This window comes from Canis lupus, chromosome 7 (assembly GCF_011100685.1).
Source record: "Canis lupus familiaris isolate Mischka breed German Shepherd chromosome 7, alternate assembly UU_Cfam_GSD_1.0, whole genome shotgun sequence".
Lineage (NCBI taxonomy): Eukaryota > Metazoa > Chordata > Mammalia > Carnivora > Canidae > Canis > Canis lupus.
In genome coordinates, this window is record NC_049228.1 from 12489983 (window position 1) to 12517553 (window position 27571).

Sequence of the window (27571 nt, forward strand, 5' to 3'; positions counted from 1 at the left end):
CTATGTAATTCTCCAAAGCCAAGGTAAGCTTCATCTTTCCCATGCAAGCTTCACCTTGGGTATCATCTCCTCCTGGGAGTGACAGTGGCCTCTCATTCGGTAAGCACTTCAATCACAACAATGTAACATATACTATACTTTTATGTACAGTCCTATTTCCTCATCTGGATTCTATGACTATGTGGGGACAGTAGAGTATCCTATACAATTTTGTACTCCCAGTTCAAACACAAGGCCCAGACTATAAATACTTATTGATAATTATTGCCTAAGTGACCATCACCTTCTCTGTCTCTCTTTTTTTTTAATCAGGGCACAGAAGGATGAGAAATTGACAGCGATGTGTTGACTTCTCAGCCTTAGTCCTGGTGGCATTAAAAGCCATCTTCTCAGTTTTATTTTTGATAAAGCTAGACCAAAGTCTTCTTAATAAGCAAGCAGATCATCACCTATAGTCATTTCAACTGATGGACTGGGTGGGTGAACATCTTATGCAAAATTCCCATATGATTACTCTCTGTCCCAGAATTCACAGAGCTGTCCCCATTCCTCAAGAAAATGGTGCATAGACAGGCACTTTGCTCTCATTAGTTTGCTAACCATTTATGTCCAGTGCAGCTGATTGTCAATCTTTCTTTGAGAGAAATCAAAGCATCTAGCTCAAGGATCTAATCACAAAAAGGTTAAGAAACTGAGGCCCAGGAGATTGGTAGGCTCTTCTTTTCTCTTTTAATAAGAGTACCTTATATGACTCTGCAAAGTACAGTAGAACTGAATGTTTCCATTCCTCATAAATTTGAAATTTGTGAAAGTGTCTTATATACTTTAGATGGCCATCTGCTTGCATCATCAAAGAACAGGTTTCCCGAATGAACTTTAAAAGCTATATAAGCTCTCAGAAGGATAATCTATTTAAATGTTAAAGTTTATTTTTTAACATTCTTTTTTTTTTTTTTTTTTGCTTACAAAAAATGTCCTCCCTTTCATCAATGGTACTTTGTAGAAGTACCATTTATAGAGCGATTTTCTCTCCGCTCCAAACCCACCTTCTAAATTTGCTTTGTGATGCTGCAGCTGGCACTCTGGGGACTGTATTTCTGCTTTGCCATCTGGCTCCCGGATAGGCCTTCCTGGGAATGGGTGTAGGGGGTGCTGGAGAGTTAAAGGAGGAAGGGAACTCGCTTCTTGCTCGCTCCCTCTCAGCACCTCCCTTAGCCTTACTTCTTGAGTTTGGCAGTGCCAGTTCACTTCAGTAGCAGCATCTGGATTCATTTTACAGTTCCCCAGCACTCATCAACCTCACTGTACTCCCTCACAACCAGCACCAGTGAGGCCCTTCTCAGGTTTTTCCATTTTAATAATTTTCACTTCTTCCCTTTTTCCCTCTGGCCGAAGGAATGGTAATTGCCTATTACCTCTGTGGTCCTTTGTATTCTTCTTTTTCTTTTCCTCTTTCAATTCTGCAACACCAAGTTAACAATTCTTTATTAAATTCCCTCTAAGCAACTGCTGTCATTTCTGTCTCCTGTTTGGACCCTGGCTAACACAAATCATGTAGATTGTCTTCTGTGTTTGGAGGCAATAAAAATATTTTAAGTAAATTCTTTCATCCATATTTTTTTACCTTTTAAAGTTTCCACCAAAGGTGTCTGAATTACTGACATGTTCTGGAAACCATATTTCCCCTTCTATAATAATCTATTTATCAGTCTTGATGTTAACCCTTCAAGACTTAAAACCTTTTTTTTTTTTCATGAATCCTCATTTTTCAAAGTGTGAGTTAATAGTGTTCTGTGTTGCCCTGTCCTCCTACACCTCAGAATGAGGGGATGACTTGGAACTGGAATATCCAAGTCAGCCCCACTCTTATGACACGTTCCAAATCCCAGAGGGGGCAACACAAGACACTAGAAGAATCAGCAGCCCCAGGAAGCTGAAGATCCTGGACCTTTCTTGCTCCTAGTAGGGGGAGGAGAAGCCCCAGTGGGAAAAACAGAATTGATTTAAATATCCTTTTCAACATTGCTCAGCATGAGTGCTAATGGGTTTTGGGACAGATGCTTTGGCTTGAAGTTGGCTATTCTGAGGTCAGAGGAAAATTTCTCCCTTGAGAACTGTGCTCAGAGGCGATGCTTGTTACCATTATTCATTGAATAGTTAACTTCTACTTTTCTATCAGATTTTTTGGGTCATTACAGAACAGAGCAGAAGTTTTTAATTTTACTGAAGTTGAGTTTAACATTTTTTTTTTTTATTTCATGGATCATGCTTTTGGTGTTGCATCTAAAAACTCATTGCCAAACCCAAAGACATAGAATTTTCCTCTATGCTTTCTTCTAGAAGTTTTATAGTATTGTGTTTTATCCTTAGGTCTATGAGCCATTTTGAGTTAATTTTTGAGAAAGATGTAAGGTGTCTAGATTTGGAGATTTTTTGCATATGAACATGCAATTATTCCAGCACCATTTGTTGAAAAGACTATCCCTTCTTTATTAAGTTACCTTTGCTCCTTTTTCAAATATTAGCTGACTGTATTTGTGTGGGCTTATTTCTGAGCTCTTTATTCTGATCCAGGTTTATTCATTTTTCAGATACTGTTTATTAAACACCTTCTAGAGAGGGCATTCTGCTTCTAGAGAGGCACAAAGAGAAAAGCCACTGCTCTTAGGTAGCTCTCAGTCCTGATAAGCAACACAATTGTTTACATAGAGTATGGTAAATGACACAATGGATGTATGCCTAGAGTACTAAGAGATCGCAGCACACAAACACATAAAGCACCCAAGTGTCTTTTCTACCTCTATTATGACAGTTTCCAGTTGGGTCCAAGAGACTGTGATCTTTTACCTGGATTTTTAAAGTCCTCTCCTAACTAAGTTGTCTGATTCTGTGCTTGTCTTTCCTTTTTATTTATTTATTTTTAAAGATTTATTTATTTGAGAGAGAGAGAGAGAGAGTGTGTGCACATGTACAATAGGGTGGAGGGACAGAGGGAGAGGGAGAGAGAAACTCAGGCAGACTCTGCACTGTGTGGAGCTCTACATGGGGCTCAATCTCATGACCCTGTGATTACTACCTGAGCTGAAACCAAGATTCAGATGCTTACCCAGCTGAGCCATCCAGGTGCCCCTTGCCTTTCCTTTATAACAAAGGAAAATTCTGTCATTCTTCTTCTCAAAATCTCCCTTCTACCTTAGAGTGAAAGTCAAAGTCTTCACATCACCTTCATGAACTGGATTCCGAGGGCTTCTGCCCTCATCTCCTATTCTCACCTCATCATTCTGTTCTGGCCTCTCTGGCCTCCTTGCTATTCCTGAGGTGCCAAGCACTCTCAGGGCTTTGCATCTGCTTTGCTCCCTGCTCAAAATAATCTTGTCAGCTGCATTCCTTTCTCTTCCCAATTCCTTCAGAGCTTGATACAATCTATAGGATCAGGGCTCATTGCCTGCTTGTAGTTTGCTGCTTCTTTGTCATCTTTGTCTCCTTCGTCTTCTCCTTCTTCCTCTTCCCCCAACTCCTCCTACTTTTTTTTTTAAACTGTCTCTCCCAAGTAAATTCCATGAGATTAGGGAATGTTATCTTTCCTCTCCTTTCCTCCTTCTCTTCTCCCCCCCCCCCGCCATCATTCCCAGAATGATACTTGGAATATGGTATGAATTTGTCAAATATTTATGGATTGAAGGAATGAAACCATGGAAAAGAAATGGAGACACTTTGGGGGTAATCCTGGTAAACTATCAACTTCTCAAGGAAAGAGGTTTATGAAGTCATTGTTAATTCCCATTGACTCATTCCTAGGCATGAAATACATGCTTAATAAATAGGTAAAAACCAATATACTAGAATAGCTACTCTGTAGTTGAGAACACTGAGGCACAAAAGTTGAAATGCTTTCTTAAGATCATGTACCCCAGGAGAGCCACAGGTGGCATTTTGACTATAGGGTTATATATATTTTCATTTCACCATTGTAAATCCATAATCTCTAAAGCAGGATGAACTGATTGGGTCAAGGGGATTGATTAGAAGCCAGGAAGAGGCTTCATGTGTTAGAATATTTCTTAGTAGGATTTTGAAGGGAGGGAGCCTCAATTAAAAGAAGGAGAAAAAAGTTATCCCTTCCAAATCCCATATCTTGGTTGAGATGTCTGCTAATGCAGGAGTATGCACCAGAGGGTCCTGACAGCAGCCTTGACAAGTGGCTGAAGTGACCTTTGCTTACTAGCTAGCACAGGCCATGGTAGGTAGGGGCTGAATGGACTTCCCATCCCAGCAAGGTCCTCTTTCACATTTGCATCAAAAGGAAAATGCTGGAGGATTAGAAACACCTGAGGTACCCAAGATGAGGAAGCAATTTTCTCAGACATGGGCTCTTCTCAGGGAGCACAAGAGATTACTTAAAGAAATCTATCCTTCTCAGAGTCCTTCTCAGGGGTGTCTCTTGGACTCCAGCCAGAGATCCCTATTGCAACATTCCAGAACAAAGTAGAAAAGGATGAGATGTAGCTGACTCTGCACTCCTTGCTCTCCATTATAGGGATGTGTACTGGGGATGGGAACCATCTGCATCAATACTTCTCCCTGGGTTCAAGAGCAAGTTGCTGTTGAACTGCTAGGATAATGTCGCTGGTGCCCTTTTTGGTGCTTATATAGATAAAGGGGAGTGGGCATGTCCAGTCTCTCCATCAGATAGGATTTATAGCTTTTTCTTGTTTGTATGAACTGTTTTGCTGATAATTTCTACCATTAGAGAACAAATAATACCGATTTGTATTTCAAGACTTATATAACTGATTCCATATGCTTTGACAATTCTATCACATTTTTAGACAGTTGCATAAGATATTTTTTTTCTCACGGGATGTCAGGATAGAACTTGGAAAGTTGAGGGCTGTCTTAGGAATGTAAAAGGTTAGAAAGTCAAACGACGAACTTCAAATCTTCTTACCAAGACTGGTCTAGGAAGAAATGACATTCTTTATTGTGATCCCCTACAGAGTAAGAAACGCTGCTTTGTTGTGGTGGTTGTTGTTGTTGTTCAAGACTCCTGTAAAAACATTTTTTTTTTTGTTTATTGTCTATCCGTATACCATCAATATGTCTTTAAAATTTTTTTTTAATTTTTATTTATTTATGATAGTCACAGAGAGAGAGAGACAGAGAGGCAGAGACACAGGCAGAGGGAGAAGCAGGCTCCATGCACCGGGAGCCCGACGTGGGATTCGATCCCGGGACTCCAGGATCGCGCTCTGGGCCAAAGGCAGGTGCCAAACCGCTGCGCCACCCAGGGATCCCCACCATCAACATGTCTTAAACATGTTTCGAGTTTTCTCTGTAAATTTCCCATGCTTATCACTCACTATTCAGTGTACTTGATTGAAAATTTGATTTTGGGGTTTCAGAAACTTGTGGATGAACTGGATGCATGATTCAATAAAGTACAACTAAGAAACAATAAAACATTTTGGTAGATCTTGGATACTAGCTCTTTATCTGATATGTCATTTGCAAATAACCAAACCGTGGAAGGAGCTGAGATGTTCTTCAACAGGTGAATGGATAAGGAAGATATGGTATATATATATATATATATATATATACAATGGACTACTACTCAGCCATCAGAAAGGATGAATACATACCATTTACATCAACGTGGATAGAACTGGAGGGTATTATGCTAAGTGGAATAAGTCAATAGAAGAAATACAATTATCATATAGTTTACCTCATATGTGGAATATAAGAAATAGTGCAGAGGACCATAAGGAAGGCGGGAAAACTGAATGAGAAAAAATCAGAGAAGGAGACAAAACATGAGAGACTCTTAACTCTGGGAAACAAACTGAGAATCATTGAAGCAGAGGTAGGTGGGGAAATGGGGTAACTGGGTGATGGGCATTAAGGAAAGCATTTGATGTGATGAGCACTGGGTCTTATATGCAACTGATGAATTATTAAAAACTACATCTGAAACTAATAATATACTATATATTGGCTAATTGAATTTAAATTTAAAAAATGAATTGAATATTTTTACAATTAATGCTTTGCTTTGTAATTTTAGACTTTTATACATGTTACAAGAGAAAAAAAGTCTCCTTAGGAGACACCAAATCTTTTAGGATCCTTTCAAAAAAATCAACTGCTCATTAAGAGTGTCATGACTTACACTTGTTTATTCTGATCTCCATTTTATTTCTTTCCTTTTTTTCTTTGTTATTTCCTTCCTCTACTAAACTTCAGCTAAGTTTCTTCTTTTTCTAGTTCCTGTGGCGTTATGTTATTTGAAGTTTTTTTCTTAATATACACATTTATAGCACAAATTTCACTTGAACATCTGATTTCGCTGCAAAGCCCATAGGTTTTGGACTTTGCATTTTCTTTCTCTCTTGTTTTGAGACACATTTTGATTTGTCATTTGATTTCTTATTGGCCCATTGCTTGTGCAGTATTGCGTTGTTTAATAATTACAGATTAGGTATTTAATATACACATTGTAGATTTTCCAGCTTTGTTTTATTGTTGATCTTTAGTTTTGCACCATGGTGACTGGAAAATATACTTCGTAAAACTTTAGTCTTCTTATATTTGTAAGATTTGATGTCTTCCTTTTTTTCTTTTTTAAAAGATTTTATTTATTTATTCATGAGAGACCCAGAGAAAGAGAGAGAGAGAGAGAGGCAGAGGGAGAAGCAGGCTCCATTCAGGGAGCCTCACGTGGGACTCGATCCCGTGACTCCAGGATCACGCCCTAGGCCGAAGGCAGGCGCTAAACTGCTGAGCCACCCAGGGATCCCCTGTTATGTCTTCTTTCATGTGATTTCACCAGGGGATTCTACTATGTGTACTTGAAGAACATGTGTATTCTATTTTTCTTGGATGGAATGTGTTATATATATCTTTTAGAGCCATGTATTCTGAAGTATGCTTCAAGTAAAAAATGTTCTTTTGAAAAAAATTAACTGAGGGTACTTGTTTAACATAAAGCATATCAGAGGGAAGGTAGTTGGGGAGATGGGTGAAACAGTGAAGGGGATTAAGAGTACACTTATTACGAGCATTGAGCAATGTACAGAATTGTTGGATCACTATATATTGTACACCTGAAACTAGCATAACACTGTAGGTTAACTACACTAGAATTAAAAAAATAGCTTAATTAAAAAAAAGGTCAAGAAAGAACAATGAAAAAAAAAGAGCTTTGGAAATGGAAAGAAGGACTTAAATTTCACTCAGCTGGGTGTGACTGAAAACGTTGGATATTCCTTTGCATATGGATATATTTTCTTGTATTCACAATGAGGAAAAAAAAGGCTGGAACTCTTTTTTGTTCCTTCTGAGCTTTCTTCTCTTTCTTTTTCTCCTCCATTTGGCCAAAGGAGCAAAGATGAATGTGAATGGTTATTAAATAATCACTTGTTACAAATAACTGATTAGGATTTGGACTATGTCAACAGTTATTGCTTGCCAGCCTCTTGGCAGCACTCTGATCACGTTAGGCTTTGGGTAATCAATTTATTCTAACACAAACCATATTGGATGATTGAAATTTTATGCCTTTTTATTTCCTTTAAACAGCCTTCTGAACCAAATGCTTATTATTCTGAAATGCAGCCAGATTCTGGCCACCACAGGAGTCCAGTGTTAAGATGGAGCTCTTAATACTTTAGGTATTTTCTTGGCTTACATCTAAGAAACACTTAGGAACTGGGACAGAAAGATTATGTTCTTGATTTTCTGTCTTATCTGCTGCTTTATTGAAGTTTCATTAGGTAGAGTGACAATAACTTTTTAATCTATGTAACTTTTTCTGTAATAAAACTTTCCTCCTCTTGCTTTATGCTGCCTAAATTGTAGTTAAATAAAGAGTACCCAAAATTTTAGTATTCAAATTCAGTAATAAACAGTCACCACAGTGTGGGTGGAGGCCTATAGAATGATGCAGAGAGGGGTTTCTGGGAAGACATCATGTAAATTGACTAGCAGTTGTGCAGAGAATTGGAAGGGAATTAAACTGAGAGGTGGAGCATAGATGCTGGTAAGACTGGGGCTATAACAAAACTATGTTAAAGATTTTATTTATTTATTCATGAGAGACACAGAGAGAGGCAGAGTCATAGACAGAGGGAGAAACAGATTCCATGTGGGGAGCCTGATGTGGGACTTGGTCCCAGGACCTCAGGGTCACGACCTCAGCCAAAGGCAAATGCTGAACCACTCAGCCACTCAGGTGCCCCAGAATCTCCTTTTTTGAAAACTATGCTTTAACACTGTGTGGCTGAAACCAAACACACCCACAGGGTGATCGTGGGCATTTGTCTTCATGGGGGATGTTGTATTCAGGTTTTTATCTGAATAACTGACATATTATAATATCAATGTCTCAGGTGAGAAACTCAGTTGTTTTTGACCTCTTCATTCATTCATTTCTTCTTTCCTTCATGTATTTATTAAACATTACTGAAGATTTCTTTTGCTCTTCAAATTTTGTCACTTCTTTCCTGATACCTTTCTTAGGCTCTCCATCTCCATCTCCCAACTAAGCTCCCAGAATAGTACCTGAGCCTATTCTTTTTCTATACTTAAACATCCTATGGTAATCCCCAAATCCATTAGCTTTTTGCTTATCTATTTAACATTTATTGGATACCTCCCATGCACCAGGCACTATACTAGGTGCTGATACAAAAGGCTTATAAGAGTCTTTTCTTATTACCCTTAAGGAGCTTACATTCTAAACCCACTGACAAAGTATTATTGAGATTCTGGTTGCCATCATCTTAGTCCTTAGCGATGCTGATTAAATGACCTCCTCTCTTTTTTGTTTTCTCACCCCCTACTCCTCATGCTACCCTAGTGGTTTCCTCAACATCTCAGCTGGTCTGTCTTCTCCTCACACTCTTCTCCCTTCCTTTTGTGGCTTTTTAGACTCTCCATCCTACTGAGCCCTCATGACCATCTCAGGTCTCCAGTGGTACCAGGAAGACTTTCAGCAGCCCTAGTTCATCAAGGTGTGTGGCTCTCTTTGAGCTGCTGCTGAGATCATACTTCATCTAGGGGATATCTGTGTCCTTTGCCCATGGTGTTACATAATGTTACCAAGTTTCCTAGAAGTTTGATGCAATGCAAAATATCACTTGTATGGTACAAGGAGGCTGCTTGACAAAAAGGAGCAGTAGACACATTTGACTGAATTAGCAGAGGGAACTGGGGAGCAGATGGGAAGGAAAGAAAGACAAGTGCACTTTAAAAAAATTTATTTTAGTGCACTTTAAAAATTTATTTATTTTTATTTTTAAAAAATATTTTATTTATTTATTCATGAGAGACATAGAGAGGCAGAGACATAGGCAGAGCGAGAAGGAGGTTCCCTATGGGGAGCCTGATGTGGGACTCGATCCTAGGACCCTGGGATCACAATCTGAGCCAAAGACAGATGCTCAACCACTGAGCCATCCAGATACCCGCTCCCCCTTTTATTTTAAAGGAAAGACCTCCTTCATCTAAACTTCCAAGAGGCTCTGAAGAGTGGTGAGTTTTGAGATCAGCACTGTGTAAGCCAGACCATGGAGACTGGTCTGGTTGGATGCCTTGGGTCCCATTCAAAGTTGCTGTTTCCTCAGTTTGCCACCAAACCTGCACCCAGCTGAGCAGAGAAGACACTGGGGAAGATTAAACACGAGTGGATGAGACTTTTTAGTATCTTCTGCTCACAGTTGTATGGTCAAGGCTGTGTATGTGGACATGGGAGCCTGCCAAGACAACTGACCTGGCCCTGCTGCTTTTCAAGGATTCATGTGGGAGAGGGCTCCTGTTAACTTTCAGGGATCTGCCTTACTTCCATAGAAGAACATTATTGCTATATCGAATATTATGTGTTGAATTGTGTCTCCACCACCCCCAAAAAGATATGTTGAAGCCCTAACCTCCAGTTTCTCAGAATGTGACTTATTTAGAACCTTTGCAGAGGTAATCAAGTTAAAATGAAGTAACTAGGATTGGCCTAATCCAATATGACTAATGTTCTCATAAAAAAGGGAAACTTGGACATAGAGATAGGTACACAGAGAGAAAGCAATATGTAGACACATAGGGAGAAGACAGCCATAGGATTCAAGCAATGCATCTATATGCTAAGGAACACCAAGGACTGTTAGCAAATGCCTGGAGCTAAAAGAAGCCATCAGAGAGAGCATGGTCCTGCTAACACCTTGGTTATGGACTTGTGGCCTCCAAAATGTGAAGAAATGCATTTCTACTGTTTCAGAGTACCCAGTTTTTGGTATGACAGGCCTAGAAAACGAATACTTCTTCTTAGTTTGTCAGCAATGCCACAGCAGACTGGCCTAAGGCTTACCACAGGCCATAAAAAAAAAAAAAGATAACTTTCTTCTGCTTAGAGCATGGAAAAAAACATCTCTATGTTTTGCAGATACATTTGCATGCAAAGGCAATGTTTATCTATAAGCTAATAATATATAGTACCTTCTTTGTTCTAGAAAAGCACTGTCCAATAATGTAGTAGCCACTAGTCTACAGAATAGGAGAAGATATTTGCAAGTGTCTTATTAGACAAAGGACTAGTATCCAAAATCTATAAAGAACTTATCAAACTCAACACCTGAAGAACAAATAATCCAAACAAGATATGGGCAGAAGGCATGAACAGACATTTTTCCAAAGAAGACATACAAACAGCCAACAGACATATGGGAAAATGCTCAATATCACTTGGCATCAGGGAAATACAAATCAAAACCACGATGAGATACCACCTCACACCAGTCAAGAGTGGGTGAAATTAATAAGTCAGGAAACGACAGATGTTGGCGAGGATGCAGAGAAAGGGGAAATCTCTTACACTGTTGGTGGGAATGTAAGCTGGTGCAGCACTCTGAAATAGCTCCTCAAAAAGTTAAAAATAGAGCTACTCTACACCCCAGCAATTGCACTACTAAGTATTTATCCCAAAAATAGAAATGTAGTGATCCAAAGGGGGCACCTGCTCCCCAATGTTTATAGCAGCAATGTCTACAATAGCCAAACTATGGAAAGAGCCCAGATGTCCAACGACAGATGAATGGATAAAGAAGATGAGTATATATATACTATGGAATACTATCCAGCCATCAAAAACCATGAAATCTTGCCATTTGCAACAACATGGATGGAACTACAGAGAGGGTATTATGCTAAGCAAAATAAGTCAATCAGAGAAGGACAATTATCATATGATCTCACTCATATTGTGGAGTTTAAGGAACAAAGCAGAGGGTCATGGGGGAACGGGGGGAAAATAACATAAGAGGAAATCAGAAAGGGAGACAAATCATAAGGGACTCTTAATCATAGGAAACCAACTGAGGGGATTAGGGGGATGGGGTAACTGGATGATGGACATTAAGGAGGGCATGTGATGTAATGAGCACTGGGTGTTATTCATCATAAGGCTGATGAATCACTTAATTCTGCCTCTGAAACTAATAATGCATGATATATTAATTGAATTTAATTTAAAAAAATAAACTCAAATTTTAATTTAATTAATTAAATTAAAAATTTAGTTCCTTAGACACAGGAACCATATATCAAGTGCTCAGTAGTCATGTAGCTAGTAGCTATATGCACAGAAGACAGTGCAGAACATGTTCATCATTACAGAGGGTCTATTGAACAGCACTGCTCAGTTGAATGTTCTGGTTAACAGATACCATATGCCTAAAAAATAAAAATAAAAAAGGAAAGAAAGAAAGAAAAAAGAAGGGATCCCTGGGTGGCGCAGCGGTTTGGCGCCTGCCTTTGGCCCAGGGCGCGATCCTGGAGAACCGGGATCGAATCCCACATCGGGCTCCCGGTGCATGGAGCCTGCTTCTCCCTCTGCCTGTGTCTCTGCGCCTCTGCGCCTCTCTCTCTCTCTGTGACTATCATAAATAAATAAATAAATAAATACCTTAAAAAAAAGTTAAAAAAAAAAAAAAGAAAGAAAAAAGAAGCCAATACAGTTAACTGAATCCTGAAACTGTACTCTGATGGTTCTTTTTTTTTTTTTTAAGATTTTATTTATTTATTCATGAGAGACACACAGAGAGAGGCAGAAACATAGGCAAGAAGGAGGCTCCCTGCAGGGAGCCTGATGCCGGACTCAATCCCAGGACCCTGGGATCATGACTGCTAGTTCTAAAAGGGATGCTGTTAATCTTGAAGTATTTTAGAGGTGGGAGTATGAATTTCAACACTCACTGTACAGAGGGCCAGAATGCCGGCAAATTGAGAGTTGGGTTGATTGAATGTTAAATAAATCAGCATTTGCTGTCTAAACTATGGCCCAAATACAAAATTTAACCAAGTCTGGGGAATAATTTAGAAACATTTAAAGTCATTAGGATCATTAGATCTGACTTGAGCAAAACAAAATAAACAACCCTCCCAGCCTGATTTGGAACCAGTTCTCCCATGCCTTCTAAATCAGAGCTAAATCCTCTGAGTTTAAATATATTACAAATATTTGTCTTTGTTTGCCTATGCATATGCTCACTTCCATGCTTTGTCAGTGTTTGTTCCATTGTTTTCTGTACCCTAATTACTCACCGTCTCAGAGCCATAAGACTGTTTGTCTAATTTGTCTCTTCTTCCAGTCCAGAAGTCAAAGGAACAGACTGTCTGTATCTTGTGTGTTCTAGGTCCCAACCTTCATGTGAATGTAATCAGCCCACGAGTATGCTCAGCAGTTCGACATTACCACCATGATTTCTTGTGCCCCCTCATTTTTCATAATGGAATTTTTACATTCTTTCCAAACCTTTGGGTCAGAGTGACATTAAATTTGCCCCTCTGAACTCTCAGCTACAATTTTCTTTGTCTGGCCTACAGGGAGAGAGAGGCTAAATTTCCCTTTTTATTGTGGTTAGGGGTTCACCAAGGAACAATGGCTGGAATGTGGCTCTGAATTCTTAAATTATGGATAACTAAATAATACTCTACAGACAGAGAAGACTCCAAAAAATTCTTAGCTGACTAGTTGGCTTAAAGAAATTAACACTCTTCTTCTTCTTCTTCTTTTTTTTTTAAAGAAATTAACACTCTTCTATAAAAAATCACTTGGTCTGTATTTAAGAGATATGTGGCGCTCCGTATTTGAAATAAATTGCCAGGGAAGGACTAACCTTAATGAGGCCAGTCATCTGAATACGTGATTGAGAGATTATTATGTCAGCTGAGAGCAGAGATGGGTAGATAAAATAAGAGAGAAATTTAATTGAGCATTTTCTGTGTTGAGAGTAGAGAGATTCTACTTACCACATTTTCAATCCAGGTTTCTGTCCTTCTCCTGGGGATGGAAGATACATGGCATTTCTTATTTAAAGAAATTCAACAAACGGGGGCACCTGGGTGGTTCAGTAGGTTAAGTGTCCGACGCTTGATTTCGGCTCAGAGCATGATCTCAGGGTCATGAGATTGAGCCCCACCTCAGGCTCTGTGCTAAGCGTGGAGCCTGCTTAAGATTCTCTTTCTCCCTCTCACTCTATCCCTCCTCCTTCTCCCTCGCTCTAAAAGAAAAGAAAAAAAAAGAAAGAAATTCAACAAACAAAAATCTGGACAAAAGGACTCAGAACATCTTTAGAAAAATAGCTAGTACTGAGAAAAAGAAAGAATATATTCTTTGGTAATTTGGAACTTTTTCCCTCAATACTAGCTATTTTTCTAAACACACAGGATTTCTTTGAATAATGAGGTTTGGCAGACATCGCTGTTCTAGTCTTATTCAAATTAATTATTTCTTTTCTTTTCCACCTAGTTTCTGGACACCTCATGATTCACTCATGCCTGATTATAATGGGCTGCTTTTTCTTATGTATCAAAGTTCTTATTGTAAGTTATAGACAATTTTCAGTCTCTACTCCCAAATTTGTAGTTCCAGGCCAGATCTTTTTCTTGGACTCCAGACCCACATACCCAATCATCTGGGCAGCTTCCCAAATTGACCGTCTCATGGATGTATCAGATGTGGTGTCCAAAACTCTCCTTCAACCCCAGATCTATTTCACTGATAGTCTTCCCCCTGTCAGTATCTGGTAATTTCAAATTTCCATTTGCTTAGGTCAAAACCTTTGAGGTCAACCTTACCTTCTTTATTCCACACCCCAAATCTACCCCATCAAGAGATTCTCTTAAAATATTTCCAGAATCCCACCATCCCCACTGTTGCCATCAGCCACCACGATCTCCCCCTTTGATGATTGCAGTAGCCTCTGAGCAGTTTCTCAGCTTCCAGTCTTTCTATTTATAGTTTCCTGACTAGCAGCCTGAGTGTAGGCCCCATTGCAGAATTCTGAGCAGAGGAGTGAAAAGATCTGACTTCTGTTTTTAAACAATCTCCCTCCTTAAGTGTCACTCACTCAATAAGGCCTACAGTCAACACCCGATTTAAATGACAAGCTACCAGCATTATTTACATTAACCAAGACATGGAGCCAACCTAAGTGTCCATTGACCAATGAATGGATAAGGAAAATGTGGTCTGTATATGCAAGAGCGTATCATGCAGTCATAAAAAAAGGAAGAAATTCTGCCGTTTGCAACAGCTTGGGTGGATCTTGAAGGTATTACTGTTAAGTGCTGTAAGTTGGACAAAGATGAATACTGTGTGATCTCTCTTCTGTGTAAAAGCTAAAACTATAAAGAACCTAAACCCAGAAAAAGAGAACATTTTTATGGTTATGAAAGAAGGGGGAAGGGAAAGGAAATTGAATGAGGTGGCCAAGAGGTACAAACTCCTGGTTATAGGATGAATAAATACTATGGACGCAATGTACAGCATGATGACTATAGTTAACACTGCTGTATGATATATTTTATTTTATTTTAAATTTTATTTATTTATTCATGAGAGACACAGAGAGAGACACACACACACAGAGACACAGGCAGAAGGAGAAGCAGGCTCTATGCAGGGAGCCCAATGTGAGACTCAATCCCGGGATCCCAGGATCACGCCCTGAGCCGAAGGCAGGTGCTAAACCGCTGAGCCACCCAGGGATACCCTGTACCATATATTTTAAAGTTGTTAAAAGAGTAGATCCCGAGAGTTCTCATTACAAGGAAAAAACATTTGTTTCTCTTTTTCTCTCTCTTTTTAGAACTGAAACATTTTTTTCTTTTCTTTTTTTTTTTTTTTTGTATCTATATGAGATGATGAATGTTAACTAAATTTACTGTGGTCATCATTACACAATATATTATTATTTTGTACACCTTAAACATACAATGCTATATGTCATTTTTATTGAGATGCAGTATAGAATTACAAGCTACCCCCCTTGGCATTCTCAATGACCTCAGCTCAATTTCTCATACCACTAATCATTTTTATCATAATATGTAATTTCCTTGTTCATCATGTTTATTGTGTGTTTCTCATCCAAAGTGCCCCTCCCCCGCCCCAATGGAATGTAAGCTACATGAACGCAGATATTCGGTTTGTTCACTCATACATCCCAAGTATTGAAACTATACATGGTACATTGTAGGTACTCAATAAATACTTGCTGAATGATTAAAGACAATTTTCTTTGTAATCCACCCAGGAGTCTTCAACCCTATTTAGGGAGACCTACTTGTCCCCCCAGCTCCTAGATAGATTCATTATCCAGTCTTACAGCTTTTCTAGTTAGATAATGGAAAGGCTGTGGGACACTTTCTATCATGGGGACAGTAAATGCTGTAAATGAGCTAGTTCCTTGTGATACATGTAATTTGGACTTTCAGCTAAATGTAAAGTGTTTCCTTCTTGTCAGGGCACCTGGGAGCTCAGTTGGTTAAGCATCCAACCTTGATTTCGGCTCAGGACATGATCTTCGGCTCAGCATGGAGTCTGCTTGTCTTTCTCCCTCCTCCTCTACTCCTCCTCCTCACTGGCTCTCTCTCCCAAGTAAATAAATACATAAATAATCTTAAAAACAAACAAACAAACAAAACCCTGTTTCCTTCTTGCCAGTTCCTGGATCCTGTAATGGGAAAAGACATCATGGATGCTTCGGTTCCACATCCCCATCTTGTTTTGCTTTTCCAACCCCTGTTTGCTAGTCCAGCCTGCTACCTCCTAAAATGAAAAGGGATTAATGAAAGGCAAAGTATTCAGAGATTGGTATTTTCACCATCTGTCCCTAGTGTTCATGAGGCTTGGCAAATATATCTTTGGGATACATTTTGTGGGTTTCTAGGAAATTCTCTCACTGGGACCCTCCAATGACCACTTCTGTGACATGGGGTATGGCTGGCCACTTAACAGCACAAACACTCAGCCCCTGGGCATTGGGTCTTCCACTTCACAAGACTCTCTGGTAAACCTCTTGAGCAAGATCTCTTTGAAGATGGCTCCAGCCTGGTTCCCATAAGACCCATATATGGTTCATATGAACCTTTCCAACATCCTTGCCTGTGTAAAAGTGCAGTTCACATCCAGTGCTACCACTTTCTCTGAATGCTGCTCTTTAGCATGGCTTCAGATATTTCAACTGAGTCAGCACTGGTCCATTGAGTGGTTCCCTCACTAGGAACTCCCTTACTAGGTCTCAAAGTGTGAGATAAAACACTTTTTTTTCTTCCCCCTTGTGGGAGAGACAGAGCAAGGGAGTGGATGCAGAGCAAAATGACAGATTTTCCAGAGCAATTCTTATTCTCAGCCTTTCCAACTCGAACCCTGTTTTATCTTCAAGATTGGTGATAGATTAGGAATTAACAAGTAGATGTCTACGTATCCTCTTTGCAAAGTTTTATGGATGCTGTGGGATCTACTATTTTGTTGTCAGCTTATGAGAGAACAAACAGAATGAGCCATAGTTTAGTATGTTCTTATAACTTTAAAATAATAAAGAAATGAATTGGTGTTGTCAGGATGTCCCCTGCTTCAGCCTTGCTCTCATATGCTGCCTTCTTCTGGTCCTGAAGCTTTCCTGTGCCTGGCTCCTCCTCCGTTTCAGGGTTTATCTTAGATATATCTTCCCATAGAGGCCTGCTCAGCCTAAAGCAGCCTTCTATTATTCTCTCTCAACTTCTCTATTTCCTTCATGTATTTATTACAATTTGTAATGGCATATGTATTGATGTGATTAATTTCTGTCTCCCGTGTCAGATTGTTAGCCCCAGGAGGTCAGTCTGCTTGGTTCATAGCAGCCTTGTTGGAGCTCAGGACAGAATTGAGCGTACAGCTTCTGCTCAGAAATGTTAGGGGATCCTATAGTGCAACTTAGTGCCAAACTACCTAGTGTGGATGTTGGCTCTGCTGCTTACCAGCCATGCACTCTTAGGAAAATTCTTTTCCTCAGCTGTAAGGTTGGGACAACAATAGTACCAACTATTAGGTGATATATGAATTAATATAAATACAGTGTTTAGAGCACCTGGCATAGAGCATGTACTTTAGAAATGCTTGTCATGGTTATTAATTGCATATGGATAAAGCATTGTCTAAGTAGTAGGTGAAGTGTTTCTTGGGAACATTCAGTTAAGAGTTATATTTCCACTATAATCCAGAGAAAACTCAGCAATGGAATATGTTTCAGGGAATGTGAAAGCATCCCTAATGGCCTGGAGCTAGTTCCTGCATTACACAGATCTGGGGACAAAATGGAGAATAACCGTCTAGTTTAGCAATTCATGCTAACTTTAGAGACAAAGAGGTGAGAATCTAATCTTGTCTCTTTCACTTATAAACTCTGATTTTAGGAGGTTGTTCAATTTCTCCAAGGCTCAGTTTCTTTATATTTAGAAGAAACGATAATATCTAACAATATGATAATAATAGCATTATAATAGCACCTGGTTCACAGGGCTGTTGTGAAGATTACCTGATTATTTATATCATAAATGCTCAAAAAAGGTAGCCATTGTTAGTATTGTTACTAGTAATAGTAACTAAAGCCATAGAAGAGCACTGGACAAGGATTCTGTACTTTAGAGGTAAACTTTTAGAAATTGCACATAAAGAGTGTGTTGTTTACAATTTTTTTGTTCTTTTTTTTGTTGTTGTTCTTTGCAATTAATGTTGTGACTAGTGTGTAGCTGTTGGATATAATCCCATTATGAGAAAACCAAGTCCCCCCAAAATTTCACTACAAATTAATAAAAGGTTTTTCTACTCTCTGCTTATTTCAAGTAACATTTGCTGCAAGTAATTTCTAGCATATAACATAAATCAGATTGCAAGCATGAGGAATCATTTGAATCTTGATAATCTCTGGATTTACAGGCATGTGAAACATCTCCCCGAGAATGACACTTTGAACTCTGAACGAATCATTTAAATCGAAGATGCAGGTGTTATTCAAACAAATTCAGCTTCTGGGTTGCTCTCTCCTTACCTAAATCAATCTTCTAGTTTTATTTTTTTTTTAAGATTTTATTTATTTATTCATAAGACCCAGAGAGAGAGAGCGAGAGAGAGGGAGAGAGAGGCAGAGGGAGAAGCAGGCTCCATGCAGGGACCCTGACGTGGGACTCCATCCTGGGTCTCCAGGATCAGGCCCTGGACTGAAGATGGCGCTAAACTGCTGAGCCCCCCCCCTCCCCGGGGTGCCCCAATTTTGTAGTTTTATTTTTTTTTAATTCTTTTTTTTAATTATTTATTTATTCATGACAGAGGGAGAGACTGAGAGAGAGAGAGACAGAGACACAGGCAGAGGGAGAAGCAGGCTCCATACAGGGAGCCCAATGTGAGACTCAATCCCTGGATCCCAGGATCCCACCCTGGGCCAAAGGCAGGCGCTAAACCGCTGAGCCACCCAGGAATCCCAATTTTGTAGTTTTAAATCTGCAAAACATTCACATAAGATTCTCAATGTCTGATTTACTGGGAAAAAATGTGTTTGGATTACTTTAGAAATGTAGAGTTCTTAGGGTGCCTGGGTGATGGGCACTAAGGGGGGGGTCACTTGACGGGATGAGCACTGGGTGTTATACTATATGTTGGCAAATTGAACTCCAATAAAAAAAATACAAAAAAGAAAAAAAGAAAGAAATGTAGAGTTCTTGTTAGTTCTCTGATAACCTGAGTGAAAAAGCTAGATTTCTATTTAGTATTTCATTTACATTTATATTTTTGTTAAAATTACATGCCTGTTCATTTTTAGCAGGGAGCAAATGCAGTTGATAAAGGACATTCTACCTATAAGATTATGTCTCTCTTCAGAGATTGGAGCTAGCACTCAGCAGCTCCCCATCATAATCAGGCTTCATGACTCAACATTTTGAGTTTTAAGGCATTAAGGCATTTATTCTCTTTGACCGTGTATACTTGGTATGATGTCATTTTCTTGTTTTCACAAGAAAGCGAAAAGCGAGAGTTCAGATTTTTTTGGTCAGTGCTTATGGAAACCCAAGTAATACATTTAGCAGGACTCCAAGTCTGTGGTCACTAGTCTGCTCATGACAATCACGTGTTTCTGTGCTTACCAGAAGCCTGGGGTTATTGTAATTTCTTTGATCTCCCCAGGCTTCACTTCTGAACTGCAGGCTGTAGGATGTCAGAAAAACTGTGTTCCAAATGTGAGGAAGCCCCATGACCTCAGGCAGGGCAAGCCCTTGGGTTGCCTCTTTGTCCTGGGTCCATTTCCTGGGTGTGTCCCTTCCTCTCTTTCTGCATTTGGGGGTCCCACTCAGGATTCAGAGAGCCAGACCTTGGGAGATGGGGGGATGTGGTAGAGAAAAGGAGACTTTCCTTCTACCTCTCAGTACAGTGAAGTGCCTGGACAGAGTGTTGAGTAGGAGGCTTAGTCGCTTTTCTCTCCTGATGAGCCTTTCTTGTTATCTTTCCACTAAATCCCCCTCCCTTCACCCAAAGCTTTTTTTCTGTTGGGAAGTCATGGTCTGGAGCACTTGGCTGTTGCAAATTGGTGGGGGTAGGGGATGGATGGGCCCAAGGATGACCTGACTGCTGGGTTGGAGTCCACGTTCACCACACTATCTGGAGTTGTGCATACCTGCACCACTGCATGGGGTGACCCTAACCCAGAATGCAACCCTGCAGCAGAAATTGACCTTGAAATTTACTGACCTACTTTTAGTTGTTGGCAACTACCTCATTAAGGGCTTAGGTTTGCTTGTGAAAACATCTCTAGCACACTGGAAAAATTAAGTATTTTAACAGCAATTTCTTTTGAGAACTCGTAAAATCCATCTTAGCTATCAAAAACATGGTTTACCAAATTTAAGGGACAATACGGATATGCTAATGTCACCCCCTTGTCTCTTAGAGAATGTAGATAAGGTGGTGATGTGGTGAACAGAGCATATGAACACCTAATATTTTATCAAGAAACCTGTGGTATGATTCAAAGTGAAGGGTGTGGTGGCTTGCCAGATTTTTAAAACATCCAAACAGAGAAACGGTCTACATTTTAAAAATAAAACTCTTGAAGTATTAGATGCAGAAGGATACTTTTATAATCTGGAAGGGGGGAGAAGTCTTCCAAGCAGACACAACATCAGAGTTATAAGGAAAAAAATTAGCAGAGCTGACTCTAAAAATTAATTTCTCATTTTTTTCTTTTTCATTAAACTTTTAATTTTGAGATAATTGTAGATTCACTTGCAATTGCAACACACGATGCAAAGGGAGCCCCTGTATGCTTTACCCCATTTTCCCCAAAGGTAAAACTGTGGTACAACATCACAGCCAGGATATTGACATCCATGCAGTCAAGATATGTAATATTTCTGGGCAGCCAGGTAGATCAGAGGTTTAGCACCTGCCTTCAGCCCAGGGCCTGATCCTGGAGACCAAGGATCGAGTCCCATGTCAGGCTCCCTGCATGGAGCCTGCTTCTCCCTCTGCCTGTGTCTTTGCCTCTCTCTTTCTCTATGTCTCTCATGAATAAATAAATAAAATCTTAAAAAAAAAGATATGTAATATTTCCACCATCACAAAGAGCCTCTAACTTACCTTTTAGGACCATATTCACTTTCCTGTGAGCCCCACCTTCTACTTAACAGTTTGCAACCACTAATTTGTTCTCCATTTCTATAATTTTTCATCTTGAGGATGTTATGCAAATAGAATCATATAGAATGTAATTTTTTTAACTCCATGTAACTCTCTGGGGATTCATCTGGGTTGTTGTGTGCATTAACAGTTTATTCCTTTTTTATTGCTCAGTAGTATGGATGGGGTATGGACGTGCCACAATCTGTTTAACTTTTCCTCCTTGAAGGACATCTGGGTTGTTTTTAGTTTTTGGCTATGAATAAAGCTATTCAAATTATATGAAAAAATATAATATTTCCACATAAGCATTGGTGGACATGTTTCTGTGTGAACATAAATTTTTACTTCTCTGGGGTAAATGCCCAAGAGTGCAATTGCTGAGTCATATGGTAGTTGCATGTTTCACTTTTTAAGAAACTGCCATACTATTTTCCAAAGAGGTGTAATATTTTACATCTCCAACAGATTCCCTGCATTTTTCCAAATACTGGCATTTCCACTATTATTTCACTAATCTGATAAGTGTGTATTGATATCTCACTGTGGGTTTTTTTTTTTAAAGACTTTTTATTTATTTGAGAGAAAGAGAGAGGGAGAGCGCACACAAGCAGAGGGAGAGGGAGAAGCAGGGTCCCCGCCGAGCAAGGAGCCCAATGTGAGGCTCTATCCCAGGACCCTGGGATCATGACCTGAGCTGAAGGCAGATGGTTAACCGACTGAGCCACCCAGGTGCCCCTCATTGTGGTTTTAATTTGCATTTCCCTAGTGGCTAATGATGTTGAACATCTTTTCATGTATGTGTTTGCTATCTGTACCTCTCCTTTGGTGAAGTGTCACCTCCCATCTTTCACCCATCCTTTAATTAGACTGTTTGCTTTTAACCCAATCCAAAGATGTTTTCACGCATTGTTTCTTTGAGGACTTTTTAGCCTCAGCCTCTTTTTCTTGTCCTTCCAGGACTACAATGACATGAATATTAGATATTTTCTTAGAATCTCACAGGTGCCTGGAGCACTATTCATTTTTTTTTTTGGTCTATTTTCTCTGGACAACAGTCCAGATTGAATAATTTATATTTTTCTATCTTCCAATTCACTGTCTGTTCTCTGTCCTCTCCATTCTGCTGTTGATCTCATTCACTGAGCTTTTTATATTGGTTATAGTATTTTTCAGTTCTAAAATTTCCACTTGAATCTTGCTTGTATCATCTTTATATTCCTTTGATAAAACTATTATTTGCAGAGCCTTCTTTTTTTCATTTGTTTCAAGCATGTTCCAAATTTTTCATTGTAACATTATTATCATGGCTACTTTAAAGTCTTTGTCAGACACGTTTACCATCTTTGTCATCTTGGTGTAGACATCCATTGATCTTTTTTTTCTCATTCAGTTTTCCTCATTCGTAATATGACAAGTGATTTTCACTAGAAACAGATAATATTATGTTAAAAGTTTTGAATCTTATTTAACTCTTCTGTTTTACCTGGGTTTTCCTGACACCACTCTGATCTGGACAGGGAGCCCTGCCTTATTATTGCCAGGTGGAGGTAGAAGTCCAATTTCCCTGCCTGACCTTCATTGACAGGTAAGAGCAAATCCTCTTTGTTCTTGCTGAGTGAGGGTGAAAATTCCTGCTCCCCAGATGGTTCCTACAGACACCACAACAGGGTAGTTTTATTACTACTGGGTGGGAGGGAAAGTTCTGAGTCTCCACTAGACCTCCTCTGATACCACCGCAGTGGAAAAGTTTCTGGATACCTCGTTACCGCCTTTCTCTGGCTTTTTGCTGACATGAATAGGAATGGAGTCAGTGTTTTCTCGGGTGTTTGATGGAGGAGAGTGATTACTGTCTAAAATGTTTCCATTTTGCTGGGCTTCCCCTCTCTTGGTCCTTTGACCAGAAACAGCAGATTTTTGTTGAGACTTCTTTGGTTTGTGCTTATTGGCATTGCTGGATTGGCAGCTACTTCAGCTGGAAGTCTGAGCTATCTGAGGCAAAAAGAAAGCCCAGGAAGCTTCCATCAGTGTGTTGTTCCTTGGGTCCCATGGTCCTTAGCCAATCTGCCTTCCTTTATAGTATGTATGTATGTATGTATTTATTTTTGAAGATTTAATTTTTTTATTTATTCATGAGAGACACGGAGAGAGAGGCAGAGAGACAGAGGGAGAAGCAGGCTCCTTGCAGGGAACCCGATACAGGACTCGATCCCAGGACCTGGATCACGCCCTGAGCCAAAGGCAGATGCTCAACAGCTGAGCCACCCAGGCGTCCTTCTTTTTTAGTTTTCAGTTGTTTTTGGTGAGAGGGATAGGGAAAAGCACATTTATTTTACCTTTCCAGATGTGAAAGTATTTCTCATTGACTTTTAAATTTCTTCTAATACGCAGATATGAATACTTTTCCTGTTACTTGTGTTGCAGGTATTTTCTTCCAGGTGTAACTTGTCTTTTAATTTTGATTTTGAAATCCTTCATCATTTCATTCACAGGAATTTTTAAGAAGACAAGAATTTTTAAAAACAGGTCAAAGAAAAGCAGACACTTAAAACAGAAAGAAATACGAACGGCTAACAACTAGCATATGAAATTTGATATCCGCAAGTTCATTTTGACAATGGTGAAATTATAGGGGTGCTACAAATGTAAGGTTTTAAGGTTACATTTTAAGGTTCAAAACACAAAGGTTATGATGAAAAAATTTGGTGGAATATTGGTCAATTCATGGTTTCCTGTACTCACAAAGAACTTTAAAAACTATATAAGATTTTTTCATCCTCCTGTGATGTCACTAGGAAGGAAAATAAAAAAATATTTGGAAGCCAAATTAAGATACTCAATTTACAAGGAATATCACAAAGATGTTAGAGATTCTTCTAAAATTAGAGATGTAAAGAATCTGTTTTATTCTGTTTCTGTTATTTATGTTCAATCAACAAAAGATATATTAAATTAAAGCACTGGAAGTATTTATTTTTTATTTTTATTTTTGTATGTTTTTTTAATTGGACTTCGATTTACCAACTTCTAGTATAACACCCAGTGCTCATCCCATCAACTATTGGAGGTATTTAGAGAAGAATTCCTTTCAAAGGTGTAGACTTCTTAGTAGTCTAGGTAAGACAAATAAAGGTAAAACAAATAATCTCTAAGAGGGTTAGGATCTTTTAAGTGTTTAATAGAACCATACTGTAATTTACTAAGTGCATCAAATTACTAGGCCCCAATAAAGAAAGAAATATTATCCAAATATAAGTTTCCTTTTAGTGTAATGGCCTACTTTTCCTGTTTCCCAAGATGCCTTCAGCCTCTAATGTGCTTTTTGTATATAGTATTAATTCTGCAACATAATGCTCTTGAGAATTCACAGCATATCTAGTTTCCTCTGAAAAGTATTTTAGAGGATTACTTCGCTTGGTTTTGTGTTACTGGCCTCACATAATCACATATCCTATATTTGACTGGATGAAAATTACTTTGGAAGGTTTGGGAAATTTTATGGATGCTAATGTAGATATCTATTTCACCATTATACCTGCAATTGGCATTCAATTTTCTCCAAGGAAAGGGGACATAGGCAGTGGATTAATTTCTAAGCCTCATTTCAGCCTTGTCCGTAATAAAAAGTTACCTGAACCTATAAACTACCAGGAAAATTAGTTTGATTTATACTTGCCATTTATTTGTCTATTTCCTGAGACAGTTAATGCTAATGCAATATGCAAGATGGGTAGGAATAATAACAAAGAGAAGCAAATTAGCCACAGTTGGCTAGAAAATTCTCTCCTCAAATTATAGTCTGAAATACCAATTAAATGTCTTCATGTCATGATGTAGGTATAAAATAAAAGAATGACATGTGGTTAATTATTGAACTGTGGAGATGTAATGGTAATACAATATTTGATAACCTGAAAAGGAACTTTTTTTTTTAAACCAGCAGTATATTTCACTGTACTTGAAGGTGGTATTTGAATAGAGGTTTTAGTTTGGAATCATATGGAATTGCCATTTTTGTAGGTCAAATATTGCCAATTTCATATGGTTTGATCTATAAAAATTGCCTAAACAGACCACACATACTGGGCAAGACATTTTTTTTTCTTTTTCTTTTTCTTTCCCAGCCCCCCTCCTCCCACCCCTCCAGGCAAGACATTTTTAAATAGCAAAATCCTAGACTTCTCATTGTACTGAGTGGGGATGAAGCTGTGGAGAGCAGGTGTAGCATGTTGGATCACATGACACAGGAAACAGGAAAGGCAGCTCTTCTGCCCAGCAGGAGAGCAATTTTTTAAAGGTTGAACTGTACTTCCAGGCCAACTACGAAACCTTCACTGCCTCCCTCACCCCCTCAACAGGTGCACTGGGGTGTGAGAGTCTGGATCAGTCCAGTGGCAGAGGAACCAGCCATTCCCAACAAGACAGGGACCTGCAACTGATGCCAAAGCAACATAAATAAATAATATGGAAAATACAGAAAAAGTAATCATGGGAAGATACAGAACTACAGAAAAAGGAGCAGTGCCTCATTTCTATTTCTATACTGGTGTGTGACCTATAGTATCTAGCTGGTGCTTTATAGAAGAATTCTTCAGAAAGCTCTGGGTATTTTTTTTCCCTCATAGTCAGATCTATGTGCTGTGCTCATAGCACTTGAGAAATGATTTAGATTTATGAACTAACATGCTTCTGTGAGGAGCAAAGCCACAGTGCTCTATTGGAAATGTAGCTGGCTTTCTTGAATTAGCTGTTCTAGTCGCTGGCACAAGTAGCCCATGTAAGTTTTAAAAATCATAGAAACTTTTGGATCTAAGTTTCTGCTAGCTGTTCTCTGCCAAATATGATCTCTTCGGTGTATTATTAAGAAGAAGTACATCACAGACTACAGAATGCCCCTGAATATGGAGCACTGACTATACACAATAGGCAGATAAAAGGAAAAGCAGCACAAAACCCAGTCATTCATTCTTGTACCATGTGCAGCAATTTTCTCTGTGTACGTTCACTCTATTGCAGAGGGAAAATATTAAAGACATGGAGCTATACAGAGTTTTGGAGTTAATCTCAAGGAGTTGTTCTTGTTCACCTGGTAACATGCATGGAGAATAACTACTGCACATAGTAAATAAAATAAAAACATACAGGTATAGATTGCAAAGACGTGTGTCACAGTGTCCTGTAGAAAGGGATGGAATTTATACCTTTGGCTGACTCTGGGTGACTGTTAGGTAATGCCAGGTGCTGACTTTTAAGAGAATACCCAGATGGCAATAAGCAGCTGGAAAATTAGCATCCATTGGGAAAGAGGTTATTAAAAAGGAGAATGACTCAAGTGAGTCCAGAGGGTGGAAAGCATGGATCATTTCTTTCTACAAAGTTCCTTTTTTTGTCAAGAAGATGAACTGATTTTAAAAGATTTCAACTTATTTCTCCTTAAGTGACTATTCACTGCCTACTGAAGTCATTCATATTAAAATGTAAGCAACCTTGAAAAGAACATCAATTCAATACTAACTGAGAACTCCTGAAGGGTCGAAGATATCCTTTTGCATTTAGTGTGCTTTTGAAGTGTGTAGACCCTGATTCAATTGCCACATGTTGTGTACATTTCCTTCCCATGTATTTATCATGTAAAGAATGTGAAACCAACCACCGGGATGCTGATATTGTCTGTGTGTAAAAAGATAATATCAGGAAAAAAAGTTTTGGCTAATCTTCAAAAAAGTAGAGTCAACCTGATTTCTCCACAATTTGGATAACTTTTTAAAATATTTTTTGTTTTTAAAAAGATTTTATTTATTTATGTATTTATTTATAGGCTGTGCAGGGATGGGGCAGAGGGGGAGGGAGAGAGAGGATCTCAAGCAGACTCCTTGCTGAATGCAGAACCCCAAGTGGGGCTTGATCTCATGACCTTGAGATCATGTCCTGAGCTGAAACCAAGAGTCATGTGCTTAACTGACTGAGCCACCCAGGCGTCCCATCTCCACAATTTGAGTAACTCTAAAACCATATTACATTCATTTCCGAGAGATCCTCTGCTTCTGATTTGGTTACCAGAAAACAGTTAAACTCATATGAATATTATCAGGACATCTTGGAGAAGTGATCACTACTAAGATTCAAATACATTATTTTAATTATTTTGGATGAAATGAAATTGGTTGCAAACACATTTCCTTGAGGGCAGTTTATGGTTTATTTCTCAGAGGTCTCATCCTTGTGCTCAAAGTAAATGCAAATATTTATCATCCTACTGTATTTTAACTAATCACTCCTCTCTCTCTAGGCAATACTAACTCAGTAAATAAAACCAGCTTCGTCCACACTGTCTGACAGGGAAATGCAACCCTGCTGGCCAGATAGCAGGTATGCAAACTGCAGTACATATGCCACATACTGAATATAGGAAGTGGTTGTTTGCAAGATCAGTTTAACAAGCTGCAGGATATTACCCACCCGGTGGGATTTCAACCTCTCGCTTAATATTTTTCTATACAAAATTCATTTTCAATTATTTAAGACAGAGCTGATGAGACACTGTGGATAATGAGATTTCAAAACTTTTCTACTTTTTAAATGTTTTCAACT